At 39.1% G+C, this 13,106-nt stretch overlaps 1 protein-coding gene and 1 long non-coding RNA gene across 3 annotated transcripts in view; both read right to left on the reverse strand.

Moving 5' to 3' along the window:
- Nucleotides 1-13,106, reverse strand: part of NPR3 (natriuretic peptide receptor 3) — a 69,551-nt gene that overhangs the window by 21,647 nt on the left and 34,798 nt on the right. The gene's annotated exons all lie outside the window — the stretch shown is intronic.
- Nucleotides 10,457-12,891, reverse strand: LOC115293834. Its single transcript, XR_003909623.1, has 2 exons — nt 12,787-12,891; nt 10,457-10,750 (listed from the first exon to the last, which is right to left on the reverse strand). It is a non-coding gene; the product is annotated as an uncharacterized LOC115293834 (long non-coding RNA).

Raw genomic sequence — 13,106 nt, forward strand, 5'->3', positions numbered from 1 at the left:
TTAGAAATTGACAAATTGATTCTAAAATGTATACAGAAAAAAGAAAGAACTTAAGACATGCAAAACTTCCATGAAAGAGAAAAGCAAATTAGAGGACTTGTATTAGTAGGTTTCAAGACTTACTGTAAAGCCACAGTATTCAAAACAGTATAGAATTGGTACATATGCTGACAAATAAAGGTAGAGAGTAGAATCCAAACTCCACACTAATATCATTATCTGAGTTTTGACCAAGGCATTTCATTGACAGTGGGAAAAACAGAATCTTTCCAACACGTGGTAATGAGACAAATTAATTTTAAAAAAATATGAGAAGAAAACTAAAACTTGATTTCTATCTCTCAGCATATAGAAAAATTCATTTGATATGGATTACAGATTTAACATAAAAGCTAAAACTATAGGGGCGCCTGGGTGGCTCAGACAATTAAGCGTCCAGCTTCAGCTCATGTCATGATCTCATAGCTTGTGCGTTCAAGCCCCTCATTGGGCTCGGTGCTGACAGCTCAGAGCCTGGAGCCTATTTCAGATTCTGTGTCTCCCTCTATCTCTGCCCCTCCCCTGCTCATGCTCTGTCTCTCTCTCTCTCTCTCTCTCAAAAATAAACATTAAAATAAATTTTTAAGCCAAATCTATAAAGCTGTGAAAGAAAACAGAATATCTTTGTATCATTGGGATTAGCAAGTTTTATTAAAGAGAATACAAAAAACCACCAAACATTTAAAAAAAAAGACTTCATCAATATAAAAAAAAATCTGCCATCAAAAAGGATCATCAAAAATATCAAGAAGTGAAAAATTGAAAGAAAATGTTCATTACACATATTTCTGACTTACATTCAGAATACTTAAAAAGAACTTTTAAAACTAATAACAAAAGAAATAAACAACCCAATTTAAGACTGGGCAAAACATTTCAGCAGACAGGTCACAAAAGTAAAGTAAACCAACAAGCACATGAAAAGAGGCTCAAAATCACTAGTCACCAGGCAAATACAGTTTAAAACCACAATGAGCTACCATCCTACCCCCATCAGAATAGCTAAAAGTAAAACTCTGACAACACCAAGTGTAGATGAGATTTTAGAACACCTGTAACTCTCATGCATGTATGTTTAGAAAGTTAAACATACACCTATGCTATGAGACAGAAATTTCATTCTTAGATATTTACCCAATGAAAATGAAAACGTATGTCCACAAAAAGACTTGTACAAGAATGCTCACTGCAGCCTTAGTCATAATAGTCCCAACCTGAAAAAAAAGTTCTCATCCACAGGAGAATAAATTGTAAAATTATGGTGTATTTATATAATAATATTACTCAGCAATTTTAAGAAGAGAAAAATGAACTAATACATAAACATTATGAAAAATCTCTCCCTAACAGCCTATGAGTGGAAGAAGCCAGACACAGAGTATATACTGTATGATTCCATTTATACAGCACGTGCCGTATGAGTTTAAGAGCAGGTAAAACAAATTTATGATAATAGAAATAAGAGTATTTGCATCAAAAACAATAAACTACTTAGGAATGAATAAATTTAACCAAGGAACTGAAAGATCTGTGCACTGTAAGAGATTGATACAAAGAAACTGAAAAAGACACATATAAATGGAAAATATCCTGTCTGTTCATGGTTAGAAAAAAATAATATTGTTTAAATGCCCATAATGGGGCACCTGGGTGGCTCAGTCAGTTAAGCATCAGATATAACTCAGGTTATGATCTCAAGGTTCATGAGTTCGAACCCCGCATCGGACTCTCTGCTGACAGCTCAGAGTCTGGAGCCTGCTTGGGATTCTGTCTCCCTCTTTCTCTCTCTCTGTCCCTCCCCCAATCATGCTCTGTCTCTCTCTGTCTCTCTGTCTCTCTCTGTCTGTATCTCTCTCAAAAATAAATACACATTTTAAAAATTTAATAATAAAATAAAATGCCCATACTGCCCAAAGCAACCTACAGATTTAATGTAATGTCTATTAAAATTCCAATGGTGGGGCACCTGGGTGGCTCAGTCAGTTAAGCATCTGACATCAGGTCAGGTCATGATCTCACAACTGTGCTGACAGCTCAGAGCCTGGAGCCTGCTTCAAAATCTGTTTCTCTTTCTCTCTGTCCCTCCTCCACTCTGTCTCTCTGTCTCTGTCTCTCAAAAATAAATAAAAAAACATTTAAAATTTTTTAATAAAAAAATTAAAAAATTAAATTCCAGTGGCAATGTTCAGAAAAACTATCCTAAAATTTGCATAGAACCAAGAAAGATAACAAACAGCCAGAGCAATCTTGAGAAAAAGGAACAAAGCAAGAAGCATCACACTTCCCGATTTCAAACCACGTTACCAAACTCTACTAATCAAAACAGTGTGGTACTAGCATAAAAATAGACACAGAAGTCAATACAACAGAATCAAGAGCCTAAAAATAAACCCACACATATATGATCAACTAATCTTTGACAAAGGAGCCACAAATACACAATGGAGAAAGGATATTCTCTTTAATAAATGGGTGTTGGGGAAACTGATATCCACATGTAAAAGAATGAAATTGACTTTCTATCTTACAATGCTTACAAAAATTAACTCAAAATGTGAGGCTGAAACCATAAAACTACCAGAAGAAAACATAGAGAAAAGGTTCCTGGACATTGGTCTTGGCAATGATTTTTTTTTTTTTTTGGTATGATGTCAAAAACACAAGCAACAAAAGCAAAAACAAACAAGTGAGACTATATTTCACCAAAAAGCTTCTGCACAGCAAAGGAGATAGCAACAAAATGAAAAGGCAACACATGGAATTGGAGAAAATATTTTCTGTTAAGGGGTTAATATCCAAAATATATAAGGAACTCATAAAAGTCAACAGAGAATAATAATAATCTAATTTAGAAATGAGCAAAGGACCCAAATAGACATTTTCCCCCAAACAGTTCATACAGATGGCCAAAAGATACATGAAAAGGTGCTCAACATCACTAATCATGAGAGAAATGTAAATCAAAACCATAGTGAGATATCACTTCACAATCCTTAGGATGGTTATTACTTAAAAAACAAGGAGCACCCCCATGACTCAGGCGGTTAAGCATCTGACTCTTGATTCTGGCTGAGGTCATGACCTCATGGTTTGGGAGATCAACTCCCACTTCAGGCTCTGTGCTGACAGCATGGAGTCTGCTTGGGATTCTATCTCTCCCTCTCTCTCCATCCCTCTCCTGCTCTTGCACTCGCTCACTCGCTCTCTCTTTCTCAAAATAAATAAACTTTAAAAAAAAATGAAAAAACAAACCAAGGGATGCCTCAGTGGCTCAGTTAAGTGTCCAACTCTGTCATGATCTCACAGTTCTTGAGATCAAGCCCTCATTGAGCTCTGAGTTGAGAACATGGGGCCTGCTTGGGATTCTCACTTTCTCCCATTCTCTCTGCCCCTCCCTCGCTCTCTCTCTCTCTCTCTCTCTCTCTCTCTCTCAAAATAAATAAACATTAAAAAAATAAAAAGTAAAAAAACAAAAATGAAACAAAAATCAAGAGATAACAAATATTGTCAAGGATGTGGAGGAAAAAGGAACACTTATGCACTGTAGGTGGGATTGTAAATTAGTACAGTCATTATGGGAAACATTTGAGATTCCTCAAAAACATACCATATGATCCAGCAATCTCACTTCTGGGTATATGTCCGAAGGACTATCTTGCAGAGGTATCTGTCACCCTATGTTCATTGCAGCATTATTCACAATAGCCAAGACACACACAAACCTAAGTATCCCTCAATGAATGAACAGATAAAGAGACTGATAGATATACAATGAAATATTATCCAGCCATAAAGAAGAAGGAAATCCTGCCATTTGTGACGACAATATAGAGGAACCCAGAGGGCATTATGCTAAGCAAACTAAGCCAGACAGAGAAAGATAAATGCTCTATGATTTCACACTTAAGTAGACTCTAAGAAAGTCAAATTCATAGAAACTGAGCTGAATGGTGATTGCTAGGGGCTGGGGATGGAAGAAATAGGGAGATGTTAGTCAAAAGGTACAAACTTTCAGTTATAAGTGAATAAGTTCTAGGGTTATAATGTATAGCATGATAATGTACTTAATGATATGGCATTGTATACTTGTATAAAATAGTAGAGTCTTATCTTTTAGATACAAACTAAAATATGATGAATTGAGGACACCTTTGGATTTGCTTCAAAATAATCAGGGGTTGGGGGTGAAGGTGAGGAAAGTTTATAGATGAAATTACATAGAGTTGGTAATTGTGGAAACAAAGTGGTGGGGACATAGAGCTTCACTACACCAAACCCCCTCTTTTTATATATATTTTAAATTTCCCACATAAAAAGTTTTCTTTATTGGGGATCCTGGGTGGCTCAGCTAGTTGAGCATCTGACTCTGAATTTTGACTCAGGTCATGATCTCAGGGTCATGGGATTGAGCCCTGCATCAGGCTTCACACTGAGCATGGGGCTTGCTTAACATTCTCTCTCTCTCTCTGTCTCTCTGTCTCTCTGTCTCTGTCTCTCTGTCTCTGTCTATCTCTCTCTCCCTTAAAATATTTTTTCCTTTACTAATCTGTTCCCTAAATAAACAACTCCAGCCTGGAAAATAGTGGAAATTTTCCACAGTTTGTGCTATTAGAACATATGAAAATACCTAACAATCAGGTCAACATTCATGTTTTGTCCAGTCTAGTTCTGTGTCTTCTATCATCAATTGAAAATTTTTTAAATTTTTAAATCAATAACTTTTTAAAAGACACAGATCTTAAATATCAACCTTAAAGAATAGGATACCATAGCAAATTATCAACACACTCTCAATCCCATTTGGAATCCATCATAATGAACTTATCTAAATCATTCTGAAACACATTTTAAGACAGCCTTTGGAAACTATGCAAATAATGAGTTTCATGTGCTTACTAACTACCAGGAAAAAATAGTCATTCCTTGTAATTATCCTGAAAGTATATGTTCAGGTCTACAGTTTGGGAATTCAGTTAAGTCTTCAAATTTCAAGAAATGCCCCATAGTTTTCACAAATTTGGATCATGCTACATCTTATTATGCATTTTGAAGACACTGGTCTTCTTAAGTCTCTCTCATTAAGAAGAATGTTTCATTCCCTTGGGCAATTAAAAGATATTCTATTTCTTTTTTAAAACCTATAGAGCTAACATACTCTGCTAATGTGAGGAGACTCATTAGTCTTAAGAAAGTTCCAAAACAGTGAGGGTGTTCTAGATGCAGATGTGTCATGATTTTGAATCATGCCAGTAGCCCCAATAGTTTGAAAGGAAGAATAACACTGAGCTCAATAAATATATTGGCCACAATAGAAGAAACTCCTGGGTACAGCCCAAAAGAATTACAGAATTACAAAATTCCACAACATGGGGGAATTTAGAGCTCATACAGTCCAACCAGCATATTGTATAAATGAGAAACTGAAGCCCACAACCATTGCCTGATTCACTTGAAGTCACACAGATCTCAAGAGCTAACATCAGAACTCAAGTCTCCCAACTCCAAACCAGCACCATCATCAATGTTAACTTGCTTATCAATCAAGGCACCTCCCTAAGGTGCAGCGATAGAACACAAGGATATCAGCCTCTTCTTTCAAAGTCTAACATGACTTCTCTAACATAAGATTTCCAAGATGTTATCTGCCTATCAGGAGGAAGAAAAAAAATGCAAAAGTTTGTCCTAGCAAACACATTTTTAATTGTCAGGAGAATGGATCAAAGGGAGGGGAGGTAATATTGGATACCAGATCCTTCGATTGTTAAAGTGAGCTCTAGGGCTGTGAAAAGAAGAGAGAGAATGGGGAGGAGGAGGAGGAGGAGCAGGAGCAGGAGGAGGAGGAGGAGGAGGTGGAGGAGGAGGAGGAGAAGAAGAAGAAGAAGAAGAAGAAGAAGAAGAAGAAGAAGAAGAAGAAGAAGAAGAAGAAGAAGAAGAAGGAGAAAAGACAAATTGTAAATTGAAATAAAGCCAGAAAAAAAGGGCTTAGCCTCATTAAGTCCACTGCTCATAAAGCCAATTCATCATTTAAGAACCTGCTATGCTATTTTAAGAGCTGAGACAGGGAACTTATAGGGGGAAAGTCCTAATTAGAGACTGTGTTCTCAAAGAACTAAGATGTCAAAAATTCTCTGTCAAATATCACTGTCATCTGATGCAAGGACCTCCCCCACTCCCAGGGCATAATGAATGCATTAAGGAGGTTGGCAGTCAGCTCACATTCTTCCTCTCCACCCACGTTCTTGCATTCATACTGGGCAATTTCAAGGTCCCTGTGCATTATTCATTCATCCAACACCATAGACTCTTGGTTTCCTGACTGCCATTATCTGATAAATTTCATCTGCATTCAATTTCAACTCACTCTCATGCACCTACCCTAGACCAGTGCTTCTCAGACTTTAATGTGCGTATGGTTTACCATGTTCAAATGCAGATCCTGATTCGGTAGGTTTGAGGAATGGGGCACCAAGATTCCTCATTTCTACCTTCTCCCAGTTGATATTGATGTGGCTCCTCCATGACCACCCTTTGAGGAGCAAGACCCTAGACCTTGTCATCACCTGGAGCTGCTCTACTTTCAAAATCCTTGAAAATCTCTTTTTGACTCTAGTCTCCTACTTCCTTCTGCATGTAGAACAAGTTCATTGAATTCACGTTCCCATCCTCCTTGACTCCCCTTTCTGCTTGTTCCAGCGAAGTGCTGCAATGGAGCAGTTCCCCAAAAAAAATGAGGCAGGCAGATACCGTGTTATTCGGATGGAGGTGCCAATGGGAAATTGGAAGCCGGGCCCTGCCGCTCAGGAGAGAGACTGCATTTGGAGATATAAATTAAGGAGCTATGCATATGGAGATGAACATCCCGCCCAGACAAGTGGATGTGCTGCCCAGAAATAGTGTTTAGAGAGAAAAGAGCCAAGGGAAGAACCCTGGGAAACACCAATATTTGTGGAGCAAGTGAAAAAGAGGATTCATGAAAGGACACTAGGGAGGACCACAGTAGGCAGAGAACTTGGAGGCAGGGGTGTCTTGGCAGCCAAGGAAGGAGCAAATTTCAAAACAGAACGAGACCTTTCCAAACAACTCCCCTGTGAAATCCCTCTGGTCCAACCAGGTTATTTTGCTCACTATTCCCTAACTGTGTCTAATGGCATTCCAACTTCTAAGCTTGGAGTCACTTAGCTTCACTTAGGAGGCTCATCTGTCCCCATCTCTTCTTACCTAACCTTCCACAGACACCCACACAGACACTAAATTGTCCTCACAGGACCACTTGACCAAAGGAAGGGCTTGATGAATGCTTGATGGTATCCGTGCAGATTCAAACAATAACCATCTTCAGCCTTAACCATATGCATGGTGATAAACCCGGTCAAGTGGTCCATAAAAATACACGTGTACCCAGAGAGCACATAAGCTATGTCTGAAATCTGTTTTACCCAGTAAATTTTTGGACATAGGACTGACATAAATGTATGTCACTTCTGAGTACAGAAAAGCAAAAATGTCACAAAAGTGAAATGCATATAATTTGTATGGCAGCACCGGGCAAAGCTGACACAGGGCCATTTGCTAATGAAATCAAATCTTCAAGGTCTTTATGATAGAATAAAAACACAGCCATCTGACTTCAGTGAGTCAGTAATTATCTCACACAGAGATAACAGAAAAAGGAGAGAACAAAGGAAATAATAAAGATCTCCGAATGTAGACCAATTGTCACATTGTTTATTATACCAAAAGAAAAAAAGAAAGGAAGGAAGGCAGGCAGGAATCCCCTGTTCATTTCCTCCCTACTTCCAATCACAGCCTGTGGGAGCAAGATTTTTAGAACTTTACAAAATGAAGCAAATTCACTCCAGGGAGGAAATAATCAGAAGATAAATACTAATCCAAAATAATTTCTTACAGCTTCAGCTACTTTCAAATTTCACAACTGGGAAGAGGACTGGGTCCCTATCAATATATTATTCTAGTTCCTCTCTTTTAACAACTGGCTGGACCCCAGGAAGGATGTCCTTTAAAACTGCTACTGCTCCCTGCCTACAGGGCTGTGGGATCTTCTGCTCCAGCTACTGGGGCTGTTTTCTTTGGACACTACCACTCAAAGCGCTTAAGCTTATAAAACCCCTTTACAATCATTTTTCATAACTTCCAAGAACAACTCAGTGTGGTTTTCTCCATTTCACAGATTAAAGTCTATGGCACACAAGGTGGCATGCCCCAAGGTCACCAATTGTTTTAATGCCCATTAATTAATATTTATTGAACCACTACCTTGGGCTCCTCCACCACATCCACCCACACGGACAACATCATCAATGGCCAGGCCTCATGAACCAGAACTCTAGCCTTGGACTTTAAAAACCTGTGGCTGCTGTCAGCATCAAACACCAGAGTCTTGTGTAAGTCCGGTGGCCAGCGAAGCTGGCCAGGCCTGCCACCTCCCTTCTCCCAAGCTGGAAGGCTGAACACACGGGCATTCTCTTCCGGCTCCCATCAAATTATGTGAGACCCGGCTTGCTCTATTCGTGAAATAGAGCGAGGCTTCGTGTACGGGAGCTGAAGTTCTGAAATCACTGTGCTGCTCTAGCCATGGAGGGGATCTCACTAAAGCTATGTTTCCTGAAGAGTGAGTCCTGGCCCATGGGAGGCTCTTGCACCTGAGGCTCTTGCATATGTCAGGCTCCTCCTGACAGCAATATACCACTTTTAGGCTCATTTATGTGAGTCTTCCTTTTCTTGAGTCTTCCTTTTCTAGATTCTTCCTTTAAATGTGATATCCTGATAAGGTTCATCAGCTGAACCCTAGTATCTTTGTGTAAATGAGTTCCTCACCAAGTAGAAAAAGATGGATGCTGAGACCCTGAGCTGCAGGAGAACCAGGGGGGAAAGCAAAAAACCAGAACAATCAGAGCTTTCATCCTCTACAACTTTGCCATGTGCTCCTTCACTTACACTAAGGAGTATAATTGTTGGAGCCGATGCATGTTCTCCTGCAAGCTGAATTGGTCATGTACACACAGCCCGTATTTTACATGACCTGACAATTCTAAAAAGAAGTTAAGGGGTGCCTGGATGGCTCAGTTGGGTAAGCGTCCGACTTCAGCTCAGGTCACGATCTCACAGTCCGGGAGTTCAAGCCCGCATCCGGCTCTGTGCTGACAGCTCAGTCTGGAGCCTGCCTCAGACTCTGTGTCTCCCTCTTCTCTCTGCCCTTCTCTGCTTGTGCTCTATCTCTCTCCCTCTCTCCTAAAAATAAGTAAACATTTTTTTAAAAAGAAGTTAAATTGTGTTTTCATTGTGAAGAATTTGGCCAAATGTACTAAAATGCCCTCTACTCCATTCAGTGATAATAGAAGTGGAAAAAAAAAAAGTAAAACAGCTTAGCCTTTCAATTGTGAAGCATATTTCCACACTGCATTGCTATTTTAGTCATGCATATTTGAGCATATTGTCACCCATATTGCAAAATATCTTTCTAACTGAAATTACATCATTGTACATAATGGAATTGGAAAACACAATGATTGTCTTTCAAAAGGTCAAAATGAAGCCTACTGCTTGGAAAAGTCCTTCTTCATAGGTCCTGTGGTTCTTCCTTCAACATTTTCAGATTGCACCTGCTCTGCAAAAAAATAGTATTTTTGCAATGAAGCAATCCACACCTGCCAATATGTGAAAATCACAAGCAAGTGGATAATTAATTACAACCAAACAAAAAAGCACTTTCATCAAGAGATTCCCAAGTTTTCAAAACATTCTAACTTGGCACAACTGAGAGATTTAAAAGTTATAAGCATACACAATTTCAAAGCAATCTTCCTCTTTATTTCGAGAAAAGGAAAGTAACCACATTTTAGATCTCAGTACATCTTTATTTAAATGTGTTCTGAATGCCAAGCAATATTTCTTTAGCTAGAAGAAAGAAGGGTTTTTAATAAGCCATTCCTCTTGTAGTGCCGCTGTCTGCCTGATTACATTTTCCTCATACAACTAATCTTATTAATATGTTGGCATGTGAACTCATTATTTTTCTGCTGTTAAAAGCCAACTTGTGGTTTGCTTTTACTCTTTCAAATACAATTAGCAAAGCTCTCCAGTGCCTGAAAGGGCCTTTTCATTCGGACAAATTATTCCCTGGCTGGCCTTAAAGAAAGGGGGTGAAGACAAAAAGGGGTGACGGCTGGGGCGGGGAGGAGCGAAGAGTCTCAAGTCTCCTCTATTCTGATGCATCTCTCTCTCTCTCTCTCTTTCGCAGACACAAAAACTTCCTGGGCACTATCTCACCAGAAGCGGGGCCAACACAGCTTTTGTCCAGCAGATGCGGGTTTTTTCTTTCACTGAAGAGCTAATTTTTAAAAATCTCAGTCAGAGTACACAGAGTCAATTACATGATACAGTGTTAAGACAAGAGGGGTTGAAGTGTCTGGCCAAGATTTTATTGACGAGCTGATAACTTTTCAACTGATGTCACTTCCCACACTGTTCGGGTGCAAAACCAGAGGCAGAATACAAGCTGGATTAGACAGCTTTACTGCTAGGCCATCTCCTCATTGAGAGTGTTGTTTTTCAACATTTTGGACTTTCCAAAATGTAATGCGTGGCCTATCTAAACAATGATTTATTAAACTTGTCTCTGTTCCAATACCTTGGCTGGATAAATCGGCTGCTCTCAAGCTTCCCATTTCATTTTTGAGTGTCAGAGGTAAACCTGGAAGAGAGGAAATGCCCAAATACACATCCCACCTCCCTAACAATACCGCTGTGCACCAATCACTGCCAGAATATTTGTTTAATTAGTTAAATTTTCAACTTTTAAATAAGGAGAAAAAACAAGCTATGGGTGGCCCGCTAACCTCAAACGAGCAAATATTCAAGGTTATAAAATCACCCGCTGCTCAGAATACCTGGTTAGAAATAAAAACAGCATTTACCAAATTCTACCCCAAGTCAAGAACAGAGGTGGCATTAAGAAGCATGAAACTGAACTGGAAAGCCAAAACACTAAGGAGGCAGCATTATTTCATTAAAAAATGGACTCTACACATTCTTAACAACTGGAACACCTTTCTTTAACAACAAAAAAATCCATGTCTGAGATTAACTGGAGAAATACTAAAAAACAGTTCTGATCCACTCTTCAAAACTAGGCTCTAATTTTGTGTTTGCAAAAGTACACTCGCAGCTGTATCTTTGCTAATGCAAACGCAACACAGAAAACTACAATTACGGGATTTATGTATACAAAGGTGAATTTTTCATATATAAACAGTTACATATCATAGAATAGTGGCCACTTCAAAGCTGAAGTTGGTCCTTTGTTTTTTTAAACCTGGAGTAATGAAAATTTCCCAAGAGCCTTTCCTGTTATAATGTTACAAGCAGCAGAATAGTACACTGTCATAAAAGTCTCCTTAAATGGGGGCCGGGGGCACCTGTGATTTTTCAGTAAGGGATATGTACATTCCATGCCCAGAGGAGGACAATTCTAAATTAGAAAAACACTCTCAGCATGTTAAGACCAGAAACCCGGGAATGGGAAAGCTTCTCGAGGTGGTGGCCCAAATATCTGGTTTTACAATAGAGGAAGCCCAAGGGACATGGCCAAAGGCTTTCTCAGCCCAAGTTCACTGCCCTAGTTCACAGTCAGGAACACTGCCTTCTCTTCTAGAGCCCTTTCCCAGCTGGACTCCCTTTGGCTCTAGAGTAACGCAGTCTGCAACCCCGGAGATAACCGGGGGTTGGATCACATTCAGAGGAGACCAGTAACTGAGCCCCACACTGGGGCCTTCTTAACATGTTTTACATCCTCAAATGACTTTTAACTTTTTTTCTGAAATATTTTGTTTTACAATAAAAGAGTCTTAGCAGATTCTAGAAAGGATTTTAAATTGCTACCACTGCACTGTGATAAATTACAAATAACCTATCAGGACGCAAATAGCTCCCATTATTTTTATTTAAATAACCCATCCTCAAACCTTAAACAGAGTCGACTTGGCTTTTAAAAAAATCGACTTTAAAACCTAAACTTTGGGTGGGGGAGAGGGGAAAGTAGGTGATGGGCACTGAGGAGGGCACTTGTTGGGATGAGCACTGGGTGTTGTATGGAAACCAGTTTGATGATAAATTATATTTTTAAAAAAACTAAATTTCTACTTATAGTGGAAATAGGATCCCTAGATGATATTCCTGTATATTCACAGTGAAGCTGGACTATAATCTGTATTAGAGGAGTTTAGCCTTAGACATAAAATAGAAAAAGGTCTTCATACACTAGTATGACAAGCCTGTAAAAAAAAAAAGCAACCATTTTCTTAGTATTACTGTCAATGTACGTTGCTTGTATATATTTGCTTTTAAGGAATCACAAAAGGCAGGTATGTCTGTGAGGGGAAGAGAGTGAGCACTAAGTTAGTAAATCAAGAAAAAGTAGCCACTGGAAGAGAATCTATAACCGAACAGTAATTTCCAAAGGAGCTACAGCATTTGGGACCGAGAAATATGATAGATCTCTCTCTCCAACACACACTCTCTTTCTTCCTTGCTTTGAATATAACAATATTACCCTCCCACCCCTGTCACTACCAAACAAACAAACATACCAAACAAGATGTCATCACCATCTTTGAACATTTGTGTGGTACTGAGATTCAACAATCCAGGGAACCTTCTGGTAAACCACACATTCCTTCTAAAATCCCTACCAAAACAACAATAAAAGAAATTTTTAAGGCATAAACTTACAAGTGGAAAGAGTACAGGAAGGAAATAGTAGATGACAAACGCCAAAATTTCAGAAGCTGGAAAAGGGTAACCGATTCAACAGATCTGAGAAACTAAAACTAGAGTGTGCACAGGATCAGGGCAGGTAGCTCCAGTAAAACAAAGAATTCCAGTACAGAGATTCTAGAATTGGAGACAGTAGTTACCTCTGGAGATAGGGATGCCAAGCAGTTGATGATGTCAGGATTGGTTGAAAGTCTGTCAACAGATCACTTCAACTCAAATGAACACCCCCCCCCCGCCGTTCCAGCCATCGCCAAACCTTACCCACTGAAGGAGAA

This window comes from Suricata suricatta, chromosome 6 (genome assembly GCF_006229205.1).
Source record: "Suricata suricatta isolate VVHF042 chromosome 6, meerkat_22Aug2017_6uvM2_HiC, whole genome shotgun sequence".
Taxonomy (NCBI): domain Eukaryota; kingdom Metazoa; phylum Chordata; class Mammalia; order Carnivora; family Herpestidae; genus Suricata; species Suricata suricatta.